Source organism: Dromiciops gliroides, chromosome 1, assembly GCF_019393635.1.
Source record: "Dromiciops gliroides isolate mDroGli1 chromosome 1, mDroGli1.pri, whole genome shotgun sequence".
Classification (NCBI taxonomy): Eukaryota; Metazoa; Chordata; class Mammalia; order Microbiotheria; family Microbiotheriidae; genus Dromiciops; species Dromiciops gliroides.
The window spans coordinates 147079592-147105728 of NC_057861.1; positions in this window are offsets into that span (position 1 = coordinate 147079592).

Genomic DNA, 26137 nt, shown 5'->3' on the forward strand with positions numbered 1-26137 from the left:
TGAGTCAGGCACTGTGCTTAGTGCTTTACAAATATTATCTCGTTTAATTCTCTTAACAACCTAAGAGGTAGGTTCTAGTCTACCAATAATCCTTCATTGTATTTGAATATACAGAATAATTATCTTCATAAACTGGTTTTTTGGGGGTTTTTTGCTTTTTTGCGGGAGGTGGCTGGGGCAGGGATCAGGTTTCATCTACTTGTATTAAGACTTGATTGATCATGTTTTATATTACAAAATCAAAGAAATTCAGAATTAGAAATGGCCATTCAGTCAGCCTATAACCTAAGTAAAAATCCCTTCTACAACATACCAAATGAGAAATCATCCAACCTTTCCTTGAAGGCTTCCAGTGCTAAGAAAACCACCACATCCTGAGGCGACCCATTTCACTTTTTGATAGTTCAAAATTTTGTTTTTGTTTTGTTTCATTTTTAACATTGTCAAACTGCCTCATTTCCATTTCCACCTGACATCTTTTAGTTCTGCTTTCTGGGCCCTAAAAGAATACATCTAATCCTTCTTCCATGGGAAGATACTTCCATCAGATACTTGAAGATACTTCCTACCCTTGCCAAATTATTTTCATCCAGAATATTGCTAGTTCCTTCCATCAATGTTCATATAGTATGAACTCAAGACCTTTCACCATCCTGATTATTCTCTTCTGGAGTCTCCTCTGTTTGTAAATATCATTTATGAAATACGGTGTGCAAAACTGAATACAACATGCCATGTGTACTCTGTGAATGGTATAATTTAATTGAATGATCATCAAAATACTTATTAAGGTACTGCTATCACCAAGGCACTATGCTAGACAGTGGAGCAGATAAAAGATAAATGACATTGTCCCCAACCCCAAAAAATTTATAGTCTAGCCTGAGAAATAAGACATTTACACAAATAGCTATAATGTAGGACCTAGAATCCCTTATTCATAGCAGATGGCCATAGAAATAGATTCTAGAAAATATAAATACAACAACCTGGTCAGGCAAATCCAGCAAGAACTAGAACAAGGTTGCCATCAAAGTCAAAACCTGTTAGGCAATAAGGCAAGAGGCAAGAGAAAGCTAGGAAAATATCATTAAGTGCATTTCAAATGGCACTTGGAATAAGGATTAAACCTTGAGAAACTTTCATCTATTTTTGTGTATCTTATTCAGTATCTTATTCTTTAAAGTAAAAAATATCCATGAAGTTATAACTTAAATGGCATTTAAAACTAGCAAGGAATAATAACTGAAAAATAACCTAGTAACACATAAAGTAAAACTCTTATTTTTAACAAGAAAAAAGATCAAGCTTCAGGAAATTATAAAAAGTTCATAGTTTGAAAAGGAAATTTAGTTGTATTTCTTAAGCAGTTTTTGTACTAGACATTATTGTGGATGACTAAGATCAGTTTCATTCCCTTCAGACCAAGAATAAAATGTGAAAAGGAGAGGAATATCAGAAGAGAAATCAAATTTAATATTTATAATATTATATGTCAATGGTCTGAATTCCCCTATTTAAAGAAAAAAAGGTTAGTGAATGAATACATCTATGTTATTTAAAGGAAATTCATTTAATATTAAAAGATATAGATAAATTATAATTAAGAAGTTGATCTAAGTTGTATAATAAAGCTGTGGGGGTTTTAAAGTGGTCATAATGATATCAGAAAAGGTTAAACTGAAGTCAGAAAATATCAAAGAAAATATATAGATGTGTTATATGCTGGTGAAAGCACAAATAAATAAGCAATATGTAGCAATTTAAAATTTATACATGAGGGGGCGGCTAGGTGGCACAGTGGATAAAGCACCGGCCCTGGATCCAGGAGTACCTGAGTTCAAATCCGGCCTCAGACACTGGACACTTAATAGCTGTGTGACCCTGGGCAAGTCACTTAACCCCCATTGCCCCACAAAAAAAAAATTTATACATGACAAATAATTCCTCAGGTATTTCATAAATGAAAAGTTAACAGCAATATGAAAAAAAATAGTCAGAACTACATTAGTTTAATGGGACTTCAAAATCTCAGAAGGGAGATAGGAGAGTAAAATGTTGGAGGGGATGAAAACTAAAAAGGTAGAAAAGGAACAATTATAAAGAAATTTAAATCCCAAACAAAATATTTTATATTTCATTCTGGAATTGGGAATCACTGAAGTTTATTGAGGAGATGGGGGGGGCGGGGAGATGGCATTGTCACATCTGCACTTTAGAAAAAACACTTTGGCACCTGAATAAAGGATAGATTAGAATGGGGGGTTGGGGTTGAGGCAAGAAGTCTGACTAGAAGGCTAATACAATAGTCTAGGTTTGAGGTGATGAGTCCAAACTAGGGTGGTGACTGGGTGAGTGAATAATAGGGTTGTCTACTAAAAATGATTTGTAGAGGTAGAAACAAAATTTGACAACAGATACGAATGTGTGATGCATGCAATCAAAGAGTCAATAATGACACTCAGGTTGTGGGCCTCTGAGACAGTATGGTTGTGCCTCAGACAGTTATGAGGAAATTCATAAGGAGAAAGGGTTTAAGGGTTAAGATAATGAATTATTTTGGATACATTAAGTTTGAAATTTAGTTGATGGTATGAGACTGGAGCTCAGGGAATAGATGATGGTTATATAAATTAATATGAGAATCATCTGCAAAAAATAAGCAGTTGAAACTTAGAGATCACCAAAGCTGATATTATAGAGGGATAAGAGAAAAAAGATGAAGGCAGAACCCTGAGGGAGACCCATGGTTAGTGACCCTCAGTGAAGATCTAGCAAAGGAGGCCAAGAAGGAGGGGTCAGGGAGTTAGGCAGACAACTAGAAGGGAACTATGTTATGAAAACCTAGAGAGGAAGGAGTATCCAGGACAAAATAGTAATCAACAGGGTTAAAGGTTGCAGAGAAATTAATAAGGGTAAGAAATGAAAAAAGGCTCTAAGGTTTGGCAATTAAGGATCATGGAGGTGGGAGAGGCAGGTGATTTCTTGAAAGGTGATTTTAGAGATCAGATTTCAGGGTTAAAAGAGAATGAGAAGAGAAGAAATAGAGGCATCCAGTCTAGATAGCTTTCTTAGCAAGTTTAATAAGGAAGGGCAGATTTAAGATGATAGTGGAGATGCTAGAATCAAGTGAGAGTTTTTTAAGTATAGAGGATACAGGTGGTTTTGTGGGAAGCAGGGAAGACATGGAGAGACTAAATAGAGAGGATAGTGGGAGCAATCTAGAGAAGATGGGAAGGCTGGAATCATTGTAGAAGGGTTTTCCTTGGCAAGGAAAAGGACAGCATCACATGACAAGAAGCAAAGGAGACAGTAAGAATAGTACAGAATAGGAATTTGGCAAAGTATGACTGCTGATGAATGGGACAAGGGGACAAGGAATTTGAGAGTAGATAATGACATAGAGTTGAACTGGTTCACCAAGGGTGGAACAAGTGAAGGGAATAGAGCATAACGACCTGGGAAAGAACTGAGAGGTAGTGGCAACTGGAAGTCACTGTGAGGTTAAAGAATAGAGTTAAAGGTTTTTAAGCATAGGGGGAAATGAAATGAGACAAAAAATTGTGATCTAATAAAGGAATTTCAGAGTTCATTAATATGGAAGTAGAGCATTTACAGTGATGGCTAGATCAATAGTACAACAATCGCTGTGAATAGCTGTGGTAGAGTGGAAGAGTAGGTTATGGGAGAAACTGGAACATTAGGGTAGTTGAGGGAATATTAGCATCTATGTTGAATCCCCCTAATACAAGGGCAGGAGTTAGGGCAGAAAGAAAGACTGTGAGCCAGATGTTAAATTCATTGAGGGAAAAAGGAGAATGTCCTGGAGGTTATTATATACCAGGATTGGAGTGATAAGTTTGTATATAGCATGCAACTTGAAAAAGGAGATAGTACTGAGTGAAGGAGGTAAAGGGAAAGCCTGGAAATGACAATGGGGAGCAAGGAGTATTGCAATTCACCTACCATGCCCAGTGAGTCAGGAGTAATAATGAAAGTACAACCAGTACTCCAGTACTATATATTGTAGTAAGAAAAGTGATGTCATCAGGAAGAAGCAAGGTCTTTAAGCAAGTGCCAGAAGATGGAAGGAGTGGAAAAGGAATAGGTCTGGGATGAAAGTGAGTTTGTTAATTATAGAGTAAGCATTCCAAGTGGCACAGTTGAAGGGAGAGACAGATCTGGAGAGAAATATGATGGGAGGGATACTGATGAGAATAAGAGAATGAATATTTGAAAGTAGTAAGAAGTTTGTATATCAGCAGCTAGTAATTAAGAATCACTGGGATGAGGAACGTGTAAGGAAGTAGTATTATACCAACCATTGAAGAATGAATCTAGGCATAGTGTCAGTGATTGGAAGAAGGTCCAGTGAGGAAGGCAGGTGAATAGACTATTCAAGATCTTCCCCCCATGTCCAACCTCATGGCAGGTGGCACTGCTGTATCCTGTGAAGCAAGGGAGCCTGCCTCACAGAAGTCAGAAACAGGCAGTGGTAATGCCTTGGAGAAAAGTTAAGAATACAGAGCAGACAGAAGGTCAAAAGTAGTAGAAGCTGTGAAAAATGAGCCAGCCAAAGAAGTCCCTAGGAACAAAGATGGAAGGCAGAAGAACAGCTGTGTGTGGTCCTGTGGATGGCCCTTGAGCACTGAAGAAGGCTAAGTGACAAAGAAGAAGCTGGAATGCAAGTGACTGGGATAGATAGACCCAGAGGTTCCATTTTGAATATGCTGAATTTGAGATGTCTATAGAACATTCAGGTGAAGATTTCCAGGGACTATTTTAGGAGAGAGATGAGTCATCAATAAATTACTCCATGGAACACCCACTCTAAAAGGGCAAAAATACACATGGTCCAGGAAATAATGTTGGGAAAGTGCAAAGCCAAGAATAGGATTCAATATTATCTTAAGTTTGAAGAGTGGAGAGGGAAAAGGAGAGGAAGGAAGAGGCAAGATATGTCTAGAAAACATATTTATCTAAGATTTTCTCATAGACAGCAGTGAAGGGGAGTTTGCATCAGAGTTTTTATGAAAATCTGGTCATTACAAACCAAATACAGCTGAGAAAATTGGCAAATTTCTGCCAAAGACCTAATACAAACAGAAATTATGCAATATCTGCTAGGTTTTAAGTAGAAATCCAACTTCCTGCAAGTAATTAAGCAATCAACAAACATTTATTAAGCACTGACTATGTTCCAGGTATTGTGCTGGGCACTTGGGCTATAATGACAAAAGTATAAATCCCTACCCTCAAGGAACTTGCATTCTATTGCATAAAACATATGTGTTTGTGTATGCATACATATATACATATGTTGTTTCTGTGACCCTGGGCAAGTTACTTTAATGTCAGTCTGCCTCAGTTTCCACAAGTGTAAAATGGAGATAAGAGCACTTGCCTTATCTGTAAAATGGAGATGATAAGAGCACTTGGGGAATGTGTACATGTTCTCCAAGCATTCTCTATTCATCTGTCTGTCTAGATAAATAGATAGGTATATACATACATACATGGAAAGGAGATAATTTTTAGGAGGAGGCATTAGCAGTGGCAGTGAGGGGGGATGATGAATCCTATTTTAAATTCTAGTTCTGCATGTACTATCTGTATTACCTTGGGCAAGTCATTGTAGTTCTCTAGTCTTCAACTTCCTCATCTGTCAAATAAAGGAATTAGAATAAATTACCTCTAAGAGCCTTGCATCTCCAAATTCAATCAACATCTTCTCCTAAGTAGTTTGTCAAGTAATGGAAAGAAGGCAGGGAAAGGGCAAGAAAAGGAAAGGAAAGACTACTATAGATAAAGCATTAAAGCACTGTTATTGGAGAAGTTGTCAGCACCATGTCAAGGGGAGGCAGTCAAGCATACAACTTCAATCAACACTAAAGCTAGGGACAGTAGCAGAGCTGGTTTGAAACCAAACTGTATCATGACAGCAACCTAGGGAGGCAGCATTTACTGAGATCTTTACAACTAAAAATTAGCTCTTAATGGTAAGTGATCATGCTATAGGCCCCTTTTTGAAACCTCCCCCTCCCCTTAGTCCCAGGCTCAACCTCTTTCCTTTCAAGGTCTATAAGGAACTTAGAAATTTGTCCCTGAAATAGGCTATGCAACAGATTCCAAAAAGGTTCTTCATTACAGTTGCTCAATACTAATAGAGGTCACAGAACACAACCTACTGCATTATTATATGCCTTTGCTTCTATCTTTTCTTCTTTTATCTTTTCTATTTACTTTTTTTAAAAATCTTTTAAATCAGGAAAGTAGATAAGTGGCAAAGTGGATAATTCAATGGGTTTGGTGTCAGGAATATCTGAGTTAGAATCCTGCCTCGGTTATTTACTAGTTGAGTGGCACTGGGCAAGTCCAAGGGTTGTTGTGAGACACTTAGGTGGTGCACCTGGTGCTCGACCTAGAATCAGGGAGACCTGAATTCAAATCTAGCCTCAGACACTTACCCCAAGTCCCAGCACACCTGTTGGAACTGCAGCATGTAGCCTTAACACACACCAATTTCCTCATATGAACCACTATGGCTCCAAGCTCTCGACATTCCATTACAAATATCAGTTCTCTCACATGCATGCTCTGGCCTCTCAAATTCATTCTCTCTCAAACAAACCTGCCTGTTCTCATGAATACAAGATGATGATGATAATGATGACGATGATGATACATAGTATTTGTATGTTACTTTAAAATTTATAAAGCACTTTACAAAAAATGTCTCATTTGATCCTCATAACCTCCCTGAGAGGCAAGTTCTCTTATTATCTCCATTTTATGGATGAAGAAACTGAGGCAGACTGAGGTTAAGTGACCTGTCAAGGGTCACATAGCTAGTCAGTGTCTGAGGCTGATGGGATGATGATAACAGGCAAAGAAGAAAACTATTTTACATTTGCTTTTGTTTTTCCTGTCAAGAAGAATGATTTCCGGGGAAGCTAGGTGGCATAGTGGATAGAGCACTGACCCTGGATTCAGGAGGACCTGAGTTCAAATCTGGCCTCAGACACTTAACACTTACTAGCTGTGTGATCCTGGGCAAGTCACTTAACCCCAATTGCCGAAGAAGAAGAAAGAAGAAAGATGACGGAAGAAGAAGAAGAAGAAGAAGAAGAAGAAGAAGAAGAAGAAGAAGAAGAAGAAGAAGAATTTCCAAACTGGGAAATATAGGACAAAAATGCAAAACACAGAAGTGATAGGGTTAATAGTGATGGTTATTAAGGAGCATAGAAGGGTACCCACAGAAGGAGTCTTTCCTTAAACAACCTATGATTCAGAATTATAGGGAGGAGACGGTATAAGAAGAGTCTTATTCTGAGCTGATGACCAGTAGATAAAAACATATGTCAAAATTGCAAATGGCCCAGTTCTGGGAGGTATAACTACTATATTGAATGACAACCAAGATTTCAAAACTCTAGAATAATCATCTAGAATCCAGTAGGTTGAAATTGAATTGGGATAAATGTAAAGCTCAACACTGGGATTTGGGAAGCCAACTGCCCATTCCATAGGATGGGGTCAGGGGAAGGTGAGTCAATAATTTAGGTTAAAAAAAAAACTATATGTTTTCCTGTTTTACTGCAAACTAAGCATATACCATTATTAATATTAATATATTGATCACCGGTATTTGATGGAGGTATCTTATTATCTAAATGGATTTTATGAGAACCTGGAAAATACCCTTTGGCTAAAACTTCAGCCTGAACCCAGATAGCTAGCAGATAAGTCCCAGGGCAGCTAGGTGGCGCAGTGGATAGAACACCAGCCCTGGAATCAAGAGGACCTGAGTTCAAATCTGGCCTCAGACACTTAACACTTACTAACTGTGTGACCCTGGGCAAGTCACTTAACCCCAATTGCCTCACTTTAAAAAAAAAAAAAAAGCAGATAAGTCCCTATTTACTAACTTCTCTCCCCAAGAGAGAAAACAAATCAAAATTCCCCTTTTAACTAAACTTCAGCTAATGAGTCCCCATTCACTATCTTCTTTCCCCCAAAGAGTAAATAGAGAAAATATCTAGACACCTTTGTCCTTGGTAAATACGTCCTGTGTCTTTAAGCTGACTGTTACAGTATTTACTTTAGGTTCATTTGTATTATGCTAATAAAACTGACATCACCCTGTAACCAGTGAGCAAAGAAAACCTTATATACCCTCAGAAAAAGGGAGTCTTTGAGCTTCCCTCTTGGAAGGGGAGCTTCCACATGATCATGTGTCATGTCTTTCTTCTTGGAACAAAATATTAAATTGATATTATCTTTTTCTGTCTGTCTCTGATCTGGTTTTGTCTCATAGGAGATATTAAATTCTCTGATCTGGTTCTTAACCATGGTCTCTGGTCTGTTATTATATTTTGTTGCAGAACAGGCATGGGAACAAATTGTAGGAGATATTACAAGATATTATAATTTCTCTGATCTGTTCATTGATTCTGTTTGTAGGAGACAGGCAGATACAAAAGCTATATTTTAATATTCAACACTATCAATGTGAGGTGGTGGCCAACATGGTCTTAGATGGCCTTAATAGAGAAAATATAGTATTTAGAAGGGGAAAAAGGATCATTCTTCTTTATTCTACCCTAGTCAGAACACATGCTAAATATTGTTCTCAGTTCTGAGAGTCACATTTTAAGGGAGATAGTGACAAAATTGGGTCCAGAATCGGGGAACCAGGGTGGCAAAGATTAGAGATGAAGCCATCTGAGGATCATTTGAAAGATAAGACAATAAAAATGTGATAACCATCTTCAAGTATTCTTGCCCTGTGTAAGAAGGACTGTAGATTTGTTTTGCCTGACTAAGGAAGGAAGAAAATAAGCATTTATTAAGCATTTACTGTGTGGCAGGGACTGTGCTAAGTGCTTTACAGATATTATCTTATTTGATTCTCACAAGCACCTTGGAAGGGAGGTGCTATTATTATTCTCATTTTGCAGATGAGGAAACTGAGGCAGGAAGAGGTTAAATGTCTGGGGTCATACTTCTGGTAAGTTCCTGAGATAGAATTTGAACTCAAGTTATCCCTAACTCCAGACCTCATCACCTAACTGCTTCTAGAGGACAAAACTAGAGGCAATGAATAGAAGTTTCAGGGAAGCTGATTTGGGCTTAATGGAAGGAAATCTTTTCAAACAATTAGCATTGTATTTAAGTAAAATGGTCTATCTCTGGAGGTAGTGAGTTCCCCTTCACTACAAGGGGACCTGACCTCTACTGGAAGTACAATGGTCTCTAGTCAACAATACCATAGATGGTATTTCTGTTTCATTATGGGACAAACGTGTCCCAACTCTGAGATTTTGAGTTTCCATGATTTGGAGTTCATGGTTGATTCTTTTTGAACATACAAAGGGCAAATGATATCTGTATTCCATAGATTTTTCAGAAATATAAAGTACGATGGAAGTTACCCAATACCTTTTATGAGACAAATGTGGTGTTGATTTGAAAACCTAGCTAAAACAACACTAGAAATGAAAAAAAATCATAGACCAATGTTCCTAATAAATACAGATGTGAAAATACTAAATAAAGTATTGGCAAACAGAATACAGTAATGCATTTTTTAAATTATTCATCATTACCATCAATCATCGTATGAACTGCAGCCCATCATTCCAGCCCGTTGAGATCTTTTTGGATCCCAGTTCTGTCATTCAGAGCATTAGCTCCCCCTCCCAGTTTCATGCCATCCGCACATTTTAATAAGCACTCCATCGATGCCTTCATTGAAGTCATTGATATAAAATGAGCAGAACAAAGCCAAAGACCAGTCTTTAAGGTGCCTTCCTAAAACAGAACATTTTTACCATCTCAATCTGCCATTTCCTGACAGCCACAGAAACTGAGGCAGAGAGAGGAGAAATAACATTTTAAAAGGTCGTGTAATGAATCTGGCCCAACCTGACAGGAATTCCGAATTTTTAGTTCCTGGACCTTGGTCTAAGAACAGCTGCTTTCAAGTGAGCCGACCGCCCCAATTTACTCATATTTGGAAAATACAACTGCAGAAAATCCCAAAAAATAACAAGTAAAAAAGGGATAAACTGTCCCTTAGAAAAACAACCGGGGTGAACTTTAGATGGGCCCATCCCACTAAAAGCAGTAATCACCATTCACAGGAGGCAGAAGAGAAATATAAAAGGGCCCACCTCCCACTCACCCACCTTAAACTTGAAAGGAAGTGGAAGCAGCTGCAGCTGGGCTGGCAGAGTCCTGTCGTTGGCACTGCCAACCTTGTTCTCCACTGGCCATGTTCCACTGGTTTGGCTGGCCAGTCAATGCCCCCACACCGCTATAAAATAACATTTAAAAAAATATTTTTTTAGGTCCGACAATTTGTACTTTGAGCCTTGAGTCGTTCCTGTTAACCAAGCTGCTGGAGAGAAAAATCATAGAATCATAGAATTTTACAGCTCGATGAGACTTTAGAGATCAGAACATCCACCCTCCTCATTTTCAAAAATGAGGAAACTAAGGCTAAGAGGTCAAGTGACTTGCCCAAGGCCACACAGTTGGTTAGATCCTGGTTGAGCCAGAACTAAGACCATATGACTCCTAAAACTTAGACCAATGCTTTTTCCACTTTTTCCTATGTTCCTCACCATAGATGCATTATGGACAATGATTCCTAGTGATATCAAATGAGTTTCTGAAATTAAACAAGAAATAGTTCATTTATGAACCCAAATGTGCACATCCATGAACAATCACACAAACATGCCTATGAACACACATGGTTGCTATATCTTGGGATACTTACCAAAATAGTCCTTCATCCACTGGTTCCCACCTACTTAATTATCCTTACAATTAATCTTCATTATTATTGAATGAATGAATGAAGTGGTGAACCAGAGTGGGGTTTGTGATAGCTATGAGTGACTACATACTAGAATTATAGCCATAGGGAAGAGAGAAGAGAAAGGGAAGAAGGAGGGAGAAAAGAAGAGATGGAAAGAGAGAGGAAAGAGAAAAAGAGAAAGAGATTTTATTAAGCCCTAATACTATGCTAAGTGCTGGGGATACAAATATAAGCAAAAAAGACAGTCCCTACCCTCAAGGAGCTAACATTCTAATAGATGACAACAAATAAAAGGGATATGGGCCCCTCCAAAAATGGTGGTCAAGGGTAGGAAGTAGGAATCAGGAGAGCAAGACCTCTAGGTCAGGCACTGTCTGGAGTATAAAGGTTACTGAAGAGATGGAGAAATCTGGAGAGTCGGTCAAGGTGAGCTCTAAGTGAGACTTATTTTGGATCCTCCCAAAGTGTCCCCAATGAAGAGAAAAGGACTTCATAAACTGCAGCCACATTTTTAACTCTGACCCCACAGACACAGCCTGGAATGGAGCCAGGGATCACACAGCAAGTGTCTTAGGGCATGAAAACAGCCAAATCAGACATGGGTGAAGGAGCCACTATCACTAACTGCCACTATTACTACAATCTTGGAAATAAAAGGAGGTAGCATGGTATTGGTAGCTGGGTGGCTAAATGAATAGAGCACTGGACCTGCAGTCAGGAAGACCTGAGTTCAAATCTGGCCTTAGACACCTAATAGCTTTGTGACCCTGGGCAAGTCATTTAAGCCTGTTTGCCTAAGTTGCTTATCTGTAAAATGAGCTGCAGAAGGAAATGGCAAATCACTCCAGAATCTTTGCCAAGAAAATCCCAAAACCCAAGAGTCAGATAATACTGAAAATGACTGAACAACAAGAAGCATGGTACTAAACCTATAGCCAAAGGACTTAGATTCAAATGTCAACTCTGGCACTGAGGGTCTCTATGACCTTGGCCAAATTTCTCACCTTCCCTAAGACCATTTCCCGATCTATAAAATGAAGGGGTTGGACCAGAAAGGCGTAAATATCCCTTGTAGTTCTAAATCTATGATTCTATGAGGCAGGGGTGGCTAGGGTACCAGGAATATTAATAACCTGGAAGGGAAAACACATAGGCACTGTGAGATCTCACCAGTTAATGGGGTGAGATGAGCAGAGGTAGAATCCATTGTAGATGGCCCCACTGCCTCTGGGCCAAGCAGCAGTCTGAAGAGTAGATTTCTTGGTGTAACCAATTGGGATATCAAAGGGGATCACTGAAAAACTAAGACGAGGGTTTTCCAGCCCAGTCTCTAAAAGAAGGAGGGGAGTCCATCAGGGAAACAGGGCAGTGGACTAAATGAGCAAAGAACATGCCTGAGAACCAAAGGGGTCATACTTTGAAAATGATCAGGAACTTAAGCCTCTGTTGACTACAAAGGCCTATATGCACATATGTAACATATTATGGAATGTTTACTTATGTACATGTATGTATGTATGGGCACGTGAGTGCATGTGTACATATATGTATGTGTATACACACATATGTTCTCCACGAGAGTCCAGTGATTCATGATGACACGGAGGTGACCCTGGATTTGTAAAGCTGATACCATTCCATTGAAAACTCTAATAGGTCCTTCCAAACTAAAATAAATGTTTAAAAGCAAAGCTTTGAATGGATTCCTCATTACAGACTGTCACTGAGAATCAGCTTAGTCAAGGTCAGAAGAGTCATTTTTATTTTAGACACAGCAACTCACAAAGACCATCTACTGAGGAGGGGATTCTTAACCTTTTTTATGTCATGACCCCCTTTGCCCATATGGTAAACCCTATGGATGCCTCAGAATATTTTTAAATGCACAAAATAAAATAAGTAGGATTACAAAGAACACCAATTATTTTGAAATATAGTTATCCAAAAAATATTATAAACAAGTTCTTAGACCCCAGGTCAAGAATCTCTGCTGAGGCTAGCCTCATTTAAAGGGATTGCTCAGAGAGGTGAAATCACCAATCCTTGAAGTACTTAAAGTAAAAGTAAATGCAAGTTCCCACAAATGAAGATCATTGGGATTCTCTGTAGGCCTCCCTCTGCCAAGTTGCTTCTGGGTGTAGCACAAGGTGTTGGAATGCACCTCCCAGGTCCAGTCAAATGAGCTGTTCTCTTTCAAGGATGCTGCTGTCAGCAGCCACTACCTCTGCAATCAAACCCAGCTGCATCTGTTTGCTGAGGGAGGCCACAGCTGTGAACCTCAGAGACCCAACAGCAATATGGAATTCCACTGCTCAACCAGGTTCTACCCAGGTCTATTTGGCTGATCCTCAGGAAGCAATAGAAGATTCATTTGTCTTTACAGGAAGCTTTTCCCAACCCTTCTTAATTCTAGTTTGTTCCTTCTTGAATTGTCTCCTAATTATAAATAGCTTGCTTTGAATATATTTGTTTGCATGTTGTCTCCCTCATTCAATTGTACGCTCCCTGAGAGCTTTTTGCCACTTTTTGTATCCCATTCTAGCAAAGTGCCTGGTATATAGTAAGAACTTAATAAATCTTTGTGGATTAATTGATAGTCTGGCTTGTCCTGTCCACCTCAGGATTTACCATCTGCTATCTTTTTCTTGTTTGATTATATTATGTATTGAATTTGGGGCTATGCAGGCACCATCACAAGACTCAGAAATCCAAGTAAAATGTCTCTTCAAACACTAATTGAATGAATGAATGAAAAGCATTTATTAATCACCATAATATGTGTCAAGGACTGTTTTAAGTGCTAAGAATACAAATCAAAAAGAAACACAGTCTCTGCCTACCAAATTCTAACTCAGAGAGACAACACATAAAGGAGAATCTGCTGCAGGGCCATTGGAAAGACTCAGTAGTCCTTACAGTGTATAAAAATGCCTGAGCCATTTTGCTGCATTGGAAAGTTATATGGTGATGCCTGGAGATTTGAAAGGTGTGGAAGAGTGAATGGTAAGGCCCAACGATCCTCAATCGCATATGAAGGATTATAGTCGATGATTCCTTGATCACCCAGCAAGTGTGACAGGCTCACATGGATGCATGAACCTGAAATGCCTCATTGCTCCTCTGAAAGATCTAGTGGTAAGTGTGGCTATGTACAAATTGAGATAAACTTCTACTCAAAGACTTCATTATCCCTTGTTTTATCCTAAAAGAGAAAAGTCCTCCATGCATGGTGCATGGAGTCAAATAGGATCACAGAATCCTGGAAACAGGATTCTAGAGTTGGGCAGAACCTTAGCTACTCCCAGCTCTGTCCCTCAATAGCTTATCTGACCATGGATAAGTTCCTTGGTGTCACTGAGCTTCAGCTGCCTCAACAATTAAGAGTGATTATGATACTGTAATTCCTCAACATCATTCTCTCTGAGATTACCTTTCATCTACTTTGTATACATCTTGTATACACCTAGTTATTCATATGTTGTCTCACCCATTACACTATAAGCTTCTTGAGGCCAGGGACTATTGTCACCTTTCTTTGTATTCCCAATGTCTAAACGATGCCTGGTACATAGTAAGCGTATTATCCATCTCCAGAGAAAGAACTGATATTGATTGAACACAGACTGAAGCATGCTATTTTGTGCTTTCTTCCTTTCATTTTTTCTTTTATTCAAGTCTTCTTACACAAAATAGTTAATATGGAAATGTTTTACATAATTACACATATATAACCTATATCTGATTGCTTACTGCCTCAGGGAGGAGGGGAAAGAGGAAGGGAGGGATAGAATTTGGAACTCAAAACTTTAAATAAAAATGTTGATTTAAAAAATACATAAAATATACCACTAAAATCTAAAGAAGAAAAAAAGAAATAGTAGAAATATAGCATCCACCATAAAGGAAGTGATAGTCCCACTATGTTCTGTCTTCATTATGCTACATATATGATAATAGTTTATATACATATATGTATATATACATACATACAAATACATGTGAAGAGAGAGAGGGCTTTAAGTTTTGCAAAATGTTTTACATGTTATTTCATTTGATCCTCATAATAATTCTATAAGTGCTATCATCCCCATTTATAGATGAAATAACTGAAGCTGAGAAAAGTTAAATGACTTACCCAGGATCACACAGCTAGAAAGTACCTGGAGCATAATTTGATCTCTGGATGTCCTGACTAGGTCCTGCATTCTCCCTGCTCTAATCACCTAATTATCCATTTCCAAGTTATATGTTATTAGGAAGGGCAATAACAAGCTGTAGCAAGTTGAGGAGAACAATTAATATGCTAAGAAAGTGGAACCATGACATATGAGGATAAGTTGAAAGAACTGAAGATATTTTACCTCAAGAGGAGAAGACCTAAGGGATATAAAACAATGTGAGAATATTTGAAGATTAGGCTTATTCCTCTTAGTCCCAGCAGGAAGAACTTGGACCAATTAATAGAAGCTACAATGAAGCAGACTATGGTTCAGTGTAAAAAAAAAATCCCAACGATGTCAAAAAGCGGGAGGGCTTTGGGGGAGCTGGAGAGGGGAAGATCCTCTTCTCTTTATGGAAATTTTTTAAATAGTTGCAAGCCAGGTGCCAGGAATTCTGTCCAGGGATTCTGTGGATCTCCTTCCCTAGATAACAGTAAACATAGTCTTTTCCCTCCTCACCCTCCATAAAACAAACACACAGCCCTCCTGGGATTTTCTAAGATTTGAAAGAGTTTATTTATTGATGCTTCTCATGCTACTACAATAAAGAGGGAAAGTCAAAGTAAAGGGGTTTTCTCTCCTATGCTCTGCTCCATCTCCTTCTCTTTCTTCCTTTTGCCCAATTGATGGGCATCTCCTTGGTTTCCAATTCTTTGCTACAACAAAAGGAGATACATTGGAGTACTTTTCTTCTTTCTTTGATCTCTTTGGGATATAGTGGTATTGCTGGTTCAAATGATATGCACAGTTTAATAGCTTTGAGAGCATAGTTCAGAATACCTTTCTAGAATGGCTAGACCACTTCATATCTCCACACAATAAATTAATATTTTTAGTCTGTTTCCCACAGCCCCTCTAGCATTGGTCATTTTCCTTTTTTGTTAACTTTGCCAATCTGATGAGTGGGAGGTATAACCCAGAAGTTGTTTTGGTTGGCATTTCTCTAAGTATTAGGGAATTTAAAGCATTACTTCATATTGCTATTGATAGCTTGAATTTCCTCCTCTGAAAATTGCCCAATCATATCCTTTGACCATTTATTAATCAAGGAATGGCTCTTATTTTTATGAATTTGAAATATATCTAAAAATGAGACCTTTATCAGAGAATTGCTACAAAGATTTTTTCCCACAACTGCTTTTCTTCCCATCTTAACTGCATTGGCTTTCCTTGTATAAAAACTGTTTAATTTTATATAATCAAAATTGTCCATTTTACCCTTCTACAAACCTCTCTTTCTCTTATTCATGCATGAATTCTTCCTTTAGCCATATATCTGACAGGTAGTTTCTTCTTTGTTCCTTTCATTTGCTTTCACTTATATCTAAATCATATAACCATTTGGGTCTTATCTCAGTGTACATTGTGAGATGCTGGTCTACATCTCATTTCTTCCAGAGTGTTTTCCAGTTTTTCCAGCCATTTTTGTTGGAGTGAGTCCTTACTTCAACAACTGGAATCTGGCATTTATAAAACACTAGGTTACTGCACTCACTTGCTTCTGTATATTTTCTATCTAAATCTATTCTATTGATCAATCTCTCTGTTTCTTAATCAATAGCAAATTATAATTACTTCTTTGTAGTATAGTTTTGAGTTCTGCTAGTGCTGAGCCCTCTTCTTTCCCACTTTTTTATTATTTCCCTTTATATTATTCACCTTTTGATACTCCGGATGAATTTTCTTATTATTATTTCTTCTAGCTCTATTAATAATACTCTGGGAGTTTGATTAGTATGGCACTGAATAAGTAAATTAACTTAGATAGTATTGTCATTTTTATTAGATTGACTCAGCTTAATCATGAGAAATTAAGATTCAATTATTCAGATCTATCTTTGTATATAGAATGTTTTATAGTTGTGTTTATAAAGTTCCTGGATGTATCTTTGCAGGTAACATCAATTTTGATAAAATGGGATGTAAAGGATATAGGGCAGTATGGTATAATGGAGAGAACACCTGATTTGGAGTCAAAAGATATCCTAGGGGCAGCTAGATGGCACAGTGGATAGAGCACTGGCCCTGGATTCAGGAGGACTTGAGTTCAAATCCAGTCTCAGACACTTGACATTTACTAGCTGTGTGACCCTGGGCAAGTTATTTAAGCCCCAATTCCCCGCCCCCCCAAAAAAGATAACGTAGATTCCAATTTTGCCTCTAATACTTACTAGGCACTTACCTTCTCTAATCCTCAGTTTCTTCATCTATAACATGAAAGGTTGGTCTAGAAGGTCTTTATGGTCATTTCTAGTTCTCAATCTATGATCCTTTGATCCTAGGTACCAATTCCAGAAGGAAAAGAATCTGTAATTAATGACTGCTTGACCTCAAGTAAATCTCAAACTTTGGGGGCCTGTTTCTTTTTCTATAAAATGAGGATGTTGGATTAAATCAGTCATTTTTCAAAAGGCATGCCATTTTTTTTTTGCTAGATGGGATACAAAATTTGAGGAATAAATTTGTTGCTAGTATAACATTTGTACACAAACATTTAATATAAATCTTATTTAGCAATTTTATTTACCGGCATAGTAAGTACAGTATTGACAAAATGAATACTTGCTTATTCACTTATAGACTAATCAAAACATGTCCAAAAATCAACAAAAATAGCTGTTCTTATTGGTGAGAAATTGTGCACGTATAAATTCTTCTAGCTCTCCCATAATGTGGACAACTTATATGTTCGGAGTGCAAAGCAAAGACTACTGTCATGAGCAGAGAAATGTAAATATTTGAGTGTCACTGAATTAAATTATCTCCAAAATCCCTTCCAACTCCAAAGTGATAGGAAGTCTATGCAGATACAGTTAGGTTTTAATTAGTTTAATGAATCCTCTGAAATGGTGACATCATTCAAATTTGCATTGCATATTTCAATTGGGCTAGATATTTTATAGTTATAACTTTGAAATCATTTTTAATGGTAATTTGAATAGTAAATAAAATAGTTAATTTGAATACATGTGACTTCAGGGGATACTAATTAGTGGCTATAATCATTTGTTTTCCTGTGATTTTCTTCCCTTTTTTAATCATAAAATTATTTTATTATTTTCCAGTTACATGTAAAGATAGCTTTCAACATTTGCTTTTTATACCACTTTGACTTCCAAATTTTTCTCCCTCCCCAAGACAGAAAGCAATCTTATATAGTTTATATATGTACAACTGTGATTGTCTTATTTCTCCATTATGGGGGAAAGGGGGAGAAAATGCATTTAGTTGAGGGTTCTGGCTGAGCTCCAGCTAATAGTTTTACTATATTAAAAAGACAATGTCAGCCTCAACTCCTCTCCTATTCCGTGCCTTAATAGCATCATACAAGTGAAGGTCAATCAATCCTTAGACAGCCAAATCTATTGAAACCAACCGATGGCTCCACGTTATGAGAATTAGCATAGCCTGATGATCTGAAGTCCCAATCTGGTATAAAACACTAGCTTTGTGTTAAAGATCCTGAGCAAAGCATCAGGGCTTCCTCTCTGTGGAAAGGTTCTCACCCTATGGGGAGAGATTATTCTGAAAAGGCAGCTCTCTGCTGGCCTCTCATGGATCATCAGATCAATTTCACAAAAGCAGGATTTTCTTTTCTCTCCATACTACTCAATTTCCTTATGTACCAGACTGCCCTACATTATGTCTTCTACAAGACTTTAACAAGCTATGACATGAGGCAGTATAACAAATAGAGGGCTAAATGTGGAAGGTTCAGGAAGATCTCAGTTCAAATCCTGCTTTAAATTCTGTGTGACCATAGGAAGGTCAGGAAGGGAGGAGGAGAGGAAAGGCAATGGAAGGGAAGGAAAGGGAAGAGCATTTACTAAGCACCTACTATGTACAAGTCACTATGTGCCTCTCAAATAATATTTCATTTGCTCCTCACAACAACTCTGGGAGGTAGGTTCTATTATCCCCATTTATAGTTAAGAAAACTGAGACAGGGGCGGCTAGGTGGCACAGTGGATAAAGCACCAGCCCTGGATTCAGGAGTACCTGAGTTCAAATCCAGCCTCAGACACTTAACACTTACTAGCTGTGTGACCCTGGGCAAGTCACTTAACCCCAATTGCCTCACTAAAAAAAAAAAAAAAAAGAATAAGAAAACTGAGACAGACATGTTCAATGCTTGCCCAGGGTCACACATCTAGTAATTGTCTAAGATCAAATTTGAACTTAGGTCCTCCTGGCAAAGCTCAGTGCTTTTTCCACATTATTACCTAACTACTGAAGGCAGCTAACTAGGTGGTTCAATGGATGGAGCACTGGGCCTGGAATCAAGAAGATTTATCTTCCCAAGTTTAAATCTGGCCTCAGATATTTACTACCTGTGTGACCCTGGGCAAGTCATTTAATATCTGTTTGCTTCAGTCTCCTCGATTTGTAAAATGAGCTGGAGAAGGAAATAGCAAGCCATTCCAGTATCTTTGCTAAGAAAACCCCAAACAGGGTCATGAAGAGTCACACATGACTGAAATGACTGAACAACAACTTAGTTACCAAACAACCTCTTCCAACCTCAATTTCCTTATCTGTAAAAAGGAAATAGTAATAAAACCTGCTTCACAAGTTTGTTAAGAGGATCAAGTGAGATAGCTTGTTATTAGGATGAATAATATGTTCTTCATATATAAAACACTTTGCAAACCTCAAAATATTACATAAATGCTACCTATTATTAAGCACATTCAAAGTGAATTCCAAAGATCCCTCATTGGCATAAATCTTTTCCAAGAAGTTCTCAGCACAATCAGGGAGTTCCAGGATAGTTTCTATTAAGAATATTTAATCTCAGGGCATCTGGGTGGTGCAGTGGATAAAACACTGGTCCTGGATTCAGGAGGACCTGAGTTCATATCCAGCCTCAGACACTTGACACTTACTAGCTGTGTAACCCTGGGCAAGTCACTTAACCCTCATTGCCCAGCCAAAAAAAAAAAAGAAAAAAGAAAAAATATTTAATCTCAATTCTGCCCTTGATATTGATGCTCAAGAAAGAGCACACAAAAAGACTGCAACCCTAAATAAGGGTGTTGGTTGTTTTGTTTTGTTTTTTCCCAAAGGGCCATGGCATAGCTAGAAAGATGCAGGGATGCAGGTGCACCATGTGACACACCCAAAGGACTACAGAGCCATTCTCCATTCAATTTCCTCCTCCCTTCCCTGATGCCAGCCCTTCCCCCAGATTCCAGGCCCCTGCCAGATAACTGGGCAGCTTAAAAGCAGGGGCAATGTCTCCTGTACTTGTTATCCTCTGCAGCAACTGAATCCTAGTGTCTCAGAGTTGGAAGGAATCTTAGAAACATTCCTGCCTGAGTACCTTATTTTACAAATGGGGAAACTGAGGGAAGCCCAGAGAGGTGAAGTGACTGATAAGCTCCTTGAGGATAGGGACTCTCTTTTGACTTTTTTTTGTATCCCCAGCAATTAGTGCAGTGCCTGGCATGTAGTAGGTGCTTAATAAATGTTTATCATCTGACTAAGTCATCTAGCTAACTAGGGATAAGACCAAAACAACAACACAGGATACTGAGACCCCCAAATAGCCCAGGTTTTAGTTTGATTAAAATTGGTAGGTGGACCTGCTATGTTTAAGGAGCGGGTCAAAGAGCTACCAATACACATATAAAATGCCAGTGTCTCAGGTCAACCTCCCATTCATGAAGCTTCTGAAGGTGAGTATGCACACTGAAAAAAAAATTTTTTTAATAGTTTAACAATGGAGGGCAGCTAGGTAGCACAGTGGATAAAGCACCAGCCCTGGATTCAGTAGTACCTGAGTTCAAATCTGACCTCAGACACTTTACACTTACTAGCTGTGTGACCCTAGGCAAGTTACTTAACCCCCATTGCCCCACAAAAAAACAAAACAAAAAAATTAGTTTAGCAATGGTTCAATGTAGAAATAAGCCTGAGTGGCACCCATGGAAGAGTGGCTACCAAAAAAAGGTTAAGAGCAAGATGGTGAGGAGGGCAGGCAGCTTCTGTTGGCATCTGACTTGCTCTTGTCCATCCCCCACTCCACTTACAATTAGCTAGACATAACTAGGAACAATAGGAGGTCCTTGCCTGTGACAGAATAGTGAAGGAAAAAAAGCACAAGCTATAGAATCTTCTATCTAAACCTGAGTCAATGTCCCATACCACAAGGAGGTAGCAAGATCTGGATCCAGAGTTCCTGAGTCCTTTATTTAATGGCTGGCCCCACCAGATATTATTTGGGAAACAGGTTGTTTTTCAACACTCACAGAATCATCAGCTGGTGGATTTAAAGCTATAAGTGGCTTTAGTGAATCATCAAATCTAACTTCATCTTTTATAAATGAGAAAACTGAGGTTCAGACAGATTAAGTAATTTGCTTTGAGTCACATAGTCAATAAGTGTCCAAGGCAGAAATTGAACCCAGGTCTTCCTGACTCCAAGATGAGAACACTATCTATTAAGCCTCACTGCCAACATGGGGGTATTAAACACGTAACCTATGTCTTTCCTGGAATTAATGGGTTAACAGCATTGTCTTCATCATCATTGTTGTTGTTCAATCATTTTCAATTCTTTGTGACTCCCCTCTTTGTGGGGTTTTCTTGGCAAATATATTGGAGGGGTGAAGGGAGGGGGGCAGAGGCAAGATGTTAGAGTAAAGGCAGTGACTTCCCTGCGCTCCCCTCAAGACCACTCCAAATACCTTCAAAAATGCCATAAGACAATTCCTGAAGCAGCAAAACCCACAAAAGGACAAGGTGAAATAATTTTCCAGACAAAGACAACTGAGAAGGATGGCAGGAAAGGTCTGTTGTACAGGGGGGAGAGTGGAGCACAACCCTGTGAAGGCCACACTGGCAGAGATCCAACCCCAGCATAGACCATGCCAGTGAACCAAGCCTTGGGAGCTTCTGAATCGGCTGTGACAAGAGCTGCTTCTGGAACTCAGCCCATGGATGGTGAGGAGGTTAAGTGGTTGGCCAGGGGGAGATTACAGGATTCTCTTCGCCAGTGCTGAGGCAGGATTCTGTTGTTTTGCCCATGCTCGGATCTGGGTCACAGTCTTGGGTGGTGGTCCCAGGTGTGGAAGGGGTGCAGGCACACTGGATCTTGCAGCCACAGTGCAGCAGGATTCTGTTCTGGGTTGTACGGCAGAGAAGTGGGCCTGTGGTTGCTTCCAGACCAAAGAATAGGACAGCGGAGTGGTGAACATGGCTCTCTTTGAATCATACCACCTTGGAGGAACTAGGGAATTACAAATTCCAAGAAGTGTCTCAGAGAACAGCTGCTCAAAACCCCTGAAGCTTGGGTCAATGCACCCTCCACCCTAGAAGCAGTGCCCCACTTTAAGGAGTTAAAAATCAAGAAATAGGCTGGGAAAATGGGCAAACAGAAAAAAAAAATGCTGACCCTAGAAAGTTTCTATGGTGACAAGGAAGATCAAAATATACCCTCAGAAGAAGACAACAAAGTCAAAGCTCCTATATCCAAAGCTTCCAAGAAAAATATGAATTGGTCTCAGGCCATAGAAGCACTCAAAAAGGACTTTGAAAATAAAGTAAGAGAGATAGAGGGAAAAATGGAAAGAGAAATGAGAGTGATGCAAGAAAATCATGAAAAAAAGTCAACAGTTTGCAAAGCCAAATTGGTCAAATGGAAAAGGAGGTACAAAAGCTCTCTGAAGAAAATAATTGCTTAAAAATTAGGATCGAGCAAATGGAAGCTAATAATTTTTTGTTTTGTTTTGTTTTTTGGTGAGGCAATTGGGGTTAACTGACTTGCCCAGGGTCACACAGCTAGTAAGTATTAAGTATCTGAGGTCGAATTTGAACTCAGGTCCTCCTGAATCCAGGGCTGGTAATCTATCCACTGTGCCACCTAGCTGCCCCAAACTAATGACTTTATGAGAAATCAAGACACAGTAAATCAAAACCAAAAGAATGAAAAATAGAAGGAAATGTGAAATATCTCCTTGGAAAAACAACTGACCTGGAAAATAGATCCAGGAGAGATAATTTCAAAATTATTGGACCACCTGAAAGCCATGATCAAAAAAAGAGCCTAGACATCATCTTCCAAGAAATTGTCAGGGAAAATTGTCCTGATATTCTAGAAGCAGAAGATAAAATCAAAATTGAAAGAATCTACCAATCACCTACTGAAAGAGATCCCAAAATAAAAGCCTCTGGGAATATTATAGCCAAATTCCAGAACTCCCAGGTCAAGGAGAAAATATTGCAAGCAGCCAGAAAGAAACAATTCAAGTATTGTGGAGCTTCAGTCAGGATAACATAAGACCTAGCAGCTTCTACATTAAAGGATCAGAGGACTTGGAATATAATATTCTGGAGGGCAAAGGAATTAGGATTACAACCAAAAATCACCTACCCAACAAAACTGCATATAATATTTCAGGAGAAAAATGGGACTTCAATGAAAAAGAGGACTTTCAGGCTTTGGGATGAAAAGAACTGAATACCAACCCAGTAGTGGTATTACTAGGTCAAAGAATATGCATGGTTTTATAGCCCTTCAGCCATAGTTCCAAATTGCTCTACAGTTTGAATCAGTTTACAACTTTACCAAGAATGTATTGTCTCATTTTCCACATATCCCCTACAACATTTTTCATTTTCCTCTGTTGCTCTATTATACAATCCAGTAGGTATGAGTAAGTAACCAGAATTGTTTTGACATGAATCTCTCCAATCAATAGTGAGTTAGAGCATTTTTTTCATATGGTTATGGGTAGCTTTGATTATTTCATCTGAAAACTTCATGTCTTTTGATCATCTGTCAATTGGGGAGTGGCTTTTAATTCTTGGAATTGCCTGTCATTATTACAATTCCACTCCAGATCCTTTAGAGGCCACGCCACAACAGCCTGACCCTTTGCAACAAGGACATTTCCTGCTGAGATAATATTTGCAATCTCAGCCAGGGATAGTAAAGTTTTCATAAGGAAAGTAACATCAGCCCAAGTGGGTTGATATGCATTAAATATTGTCCTTAACTGTGAAATTACAGTGTTTGGATTTTTCTCAAAACTAGGGATGATTGATTTCCATGCGCTCAAGTCACTTGGTCTAAAGGGGCTATGTTTTCTGACTTGAATTGGCACTCCTTTTTTGGTATGTTCTATAGTTTCCTGCAGGGGGAGCAGTTTCTGCTGATCTGATTCTAAACTTGGATCATCTCCAAAGGAGCCATCTTGGTGTCTCTCTCCATATGTGACAATTTCCCCCATATTATAACAATGATAATAGCAAAAATGAAATCCTTAGTCGTATGAACTATGGATATGGTATTAAAAGGTATTTCAATTGCAGGCATAAAATTTCTACTTATATTAAATGCATTTTCCCAAAGATTCACACTTAGACTATTATACCAAAAACGTTTTGCTGCCTGAATGAGGAAAAAAAACCAATAATGTTATGAAGGACCATTGAGTAAACTATTCCTCTAAGTCGGGATGTTATGCTGTCCCAATACATTCCAATGAGAAAAATCAAAGGGATAGCAGAATATTCAAGCATGTTGCCCTTTAAACTGGGCCTGCTTTTCTCTTTAAAGCAAGGCTTTTAGAGACTTAAAGCAAGGGAGATTAGGCAAATGAGGGTAAATCAGTGGGGGGAGGTAAGAGAAAGTCCACTAAATTAGCTGGCTCATGGCCAAACTAGGGAGTTTGGGAGGGTCCATAAGGTCCCTTGGTGGTCGCCAAAACTGTGATGTTTAAAATTTATATTGTGTGATTGCCTTAAATTAGAATCTTCAGCACCACTCTTTGGGCATTAAACATTTATTAAAGCATACAGGTATTAACATGGAGTTCAGAAAGTTAAGAAAAGGCCTATCTAGGCTAGAATTCCAGCCTGGTCAGGTTCTTCCTCCAGTCCTCTGCCACGAGCCTGCTTTAATCGGGAACTCTCCAGCAAGCTGATTGCGGAAGCTTTTTTAGGTCTGGAACAGATGCAGTCCTTACACACTGCTTCAAGCTGATTGGTTGGCGTCATCCAAATCCATTGGTTTTGAAGGTGTTCTCAAATTGAGTTCACAGTCTAGCTTCTGAGAACAATAACTTTTTTTTTTTTTGTGAGGCAATTGGGGTGACTTGCCCAGGGTCACACAGCTAAGTAAGTGTTAAGTGTCTGAGGTCGAATTTGAACTCAGGTCCTCCTGATTCCTGGGCTGGTGCTCTATCCACTGCATTACCTAGCTGCCCGAGAACAATAACTTCTTAAGGGCTAGCCAGGTGTGATTACAATCCAGTTAACTTGAAGTAGGCTAATCAGCAATCAATCACTCTCACTTGATTCAATCAGTCTAGATTAATCTCCAGGTGGGTCTTTGAGTATCTACTAAGTCTCATTATTTCATCACAGTATCCAAAAAGATTTTTTAAAAGTTGAATTCAAAATTTGGGAGATGTACACCAAATGGGGAATGGCTGAACAAATTGTGGGATGAAATTATGATGGAACACTATTGCGCTATAAGAAATGATGAGCAGGATGCTTTCAGAAAAACCTGTAAAGACTTACTTACAAAGCTGATGCAAAGTAAAATGTACTATATATAAAATAACAACAATATTGTAAGATGATCTGCTGTGAATGATTTAGTTATTTTCAGCAATACGATGATCCAAGACAATGCTGAAGGGCTTATGAAAAATGCAGTTCATCTACAGAGAAAGAACTGATGATATCTGAATACAGACTGAAACATAAATTTTTTGTTAGTTCCTTTTTCTAAAGTTTTTTTCTTATTTCTTTCACAACCTGACTAATGTGGAAATGTTTTGCATGACTGCACATGTATAATTTACATTGAATTGCTTGAGTTTTTAATGGAGGGGTGTGGGGAGGGAGGAAGAAGAAAATTTAGAACACAAAGTTTTAAAAATCTATGTTGAGGAGCAGCTAGGTGGCACAGTATTAAAGCACCTGGAGTCAAGAGTACCTGAGTTCAAATCCGGAATCAGGCCTCAGACACTTAACACTTACTAGCTGTATGACCCTGGACAAGTGACTTAACCCCAATTGCCTCACTAAAAAAAAAATCTATGTTGAGGGAAAAATATCTATGTTGGGGGCAGTT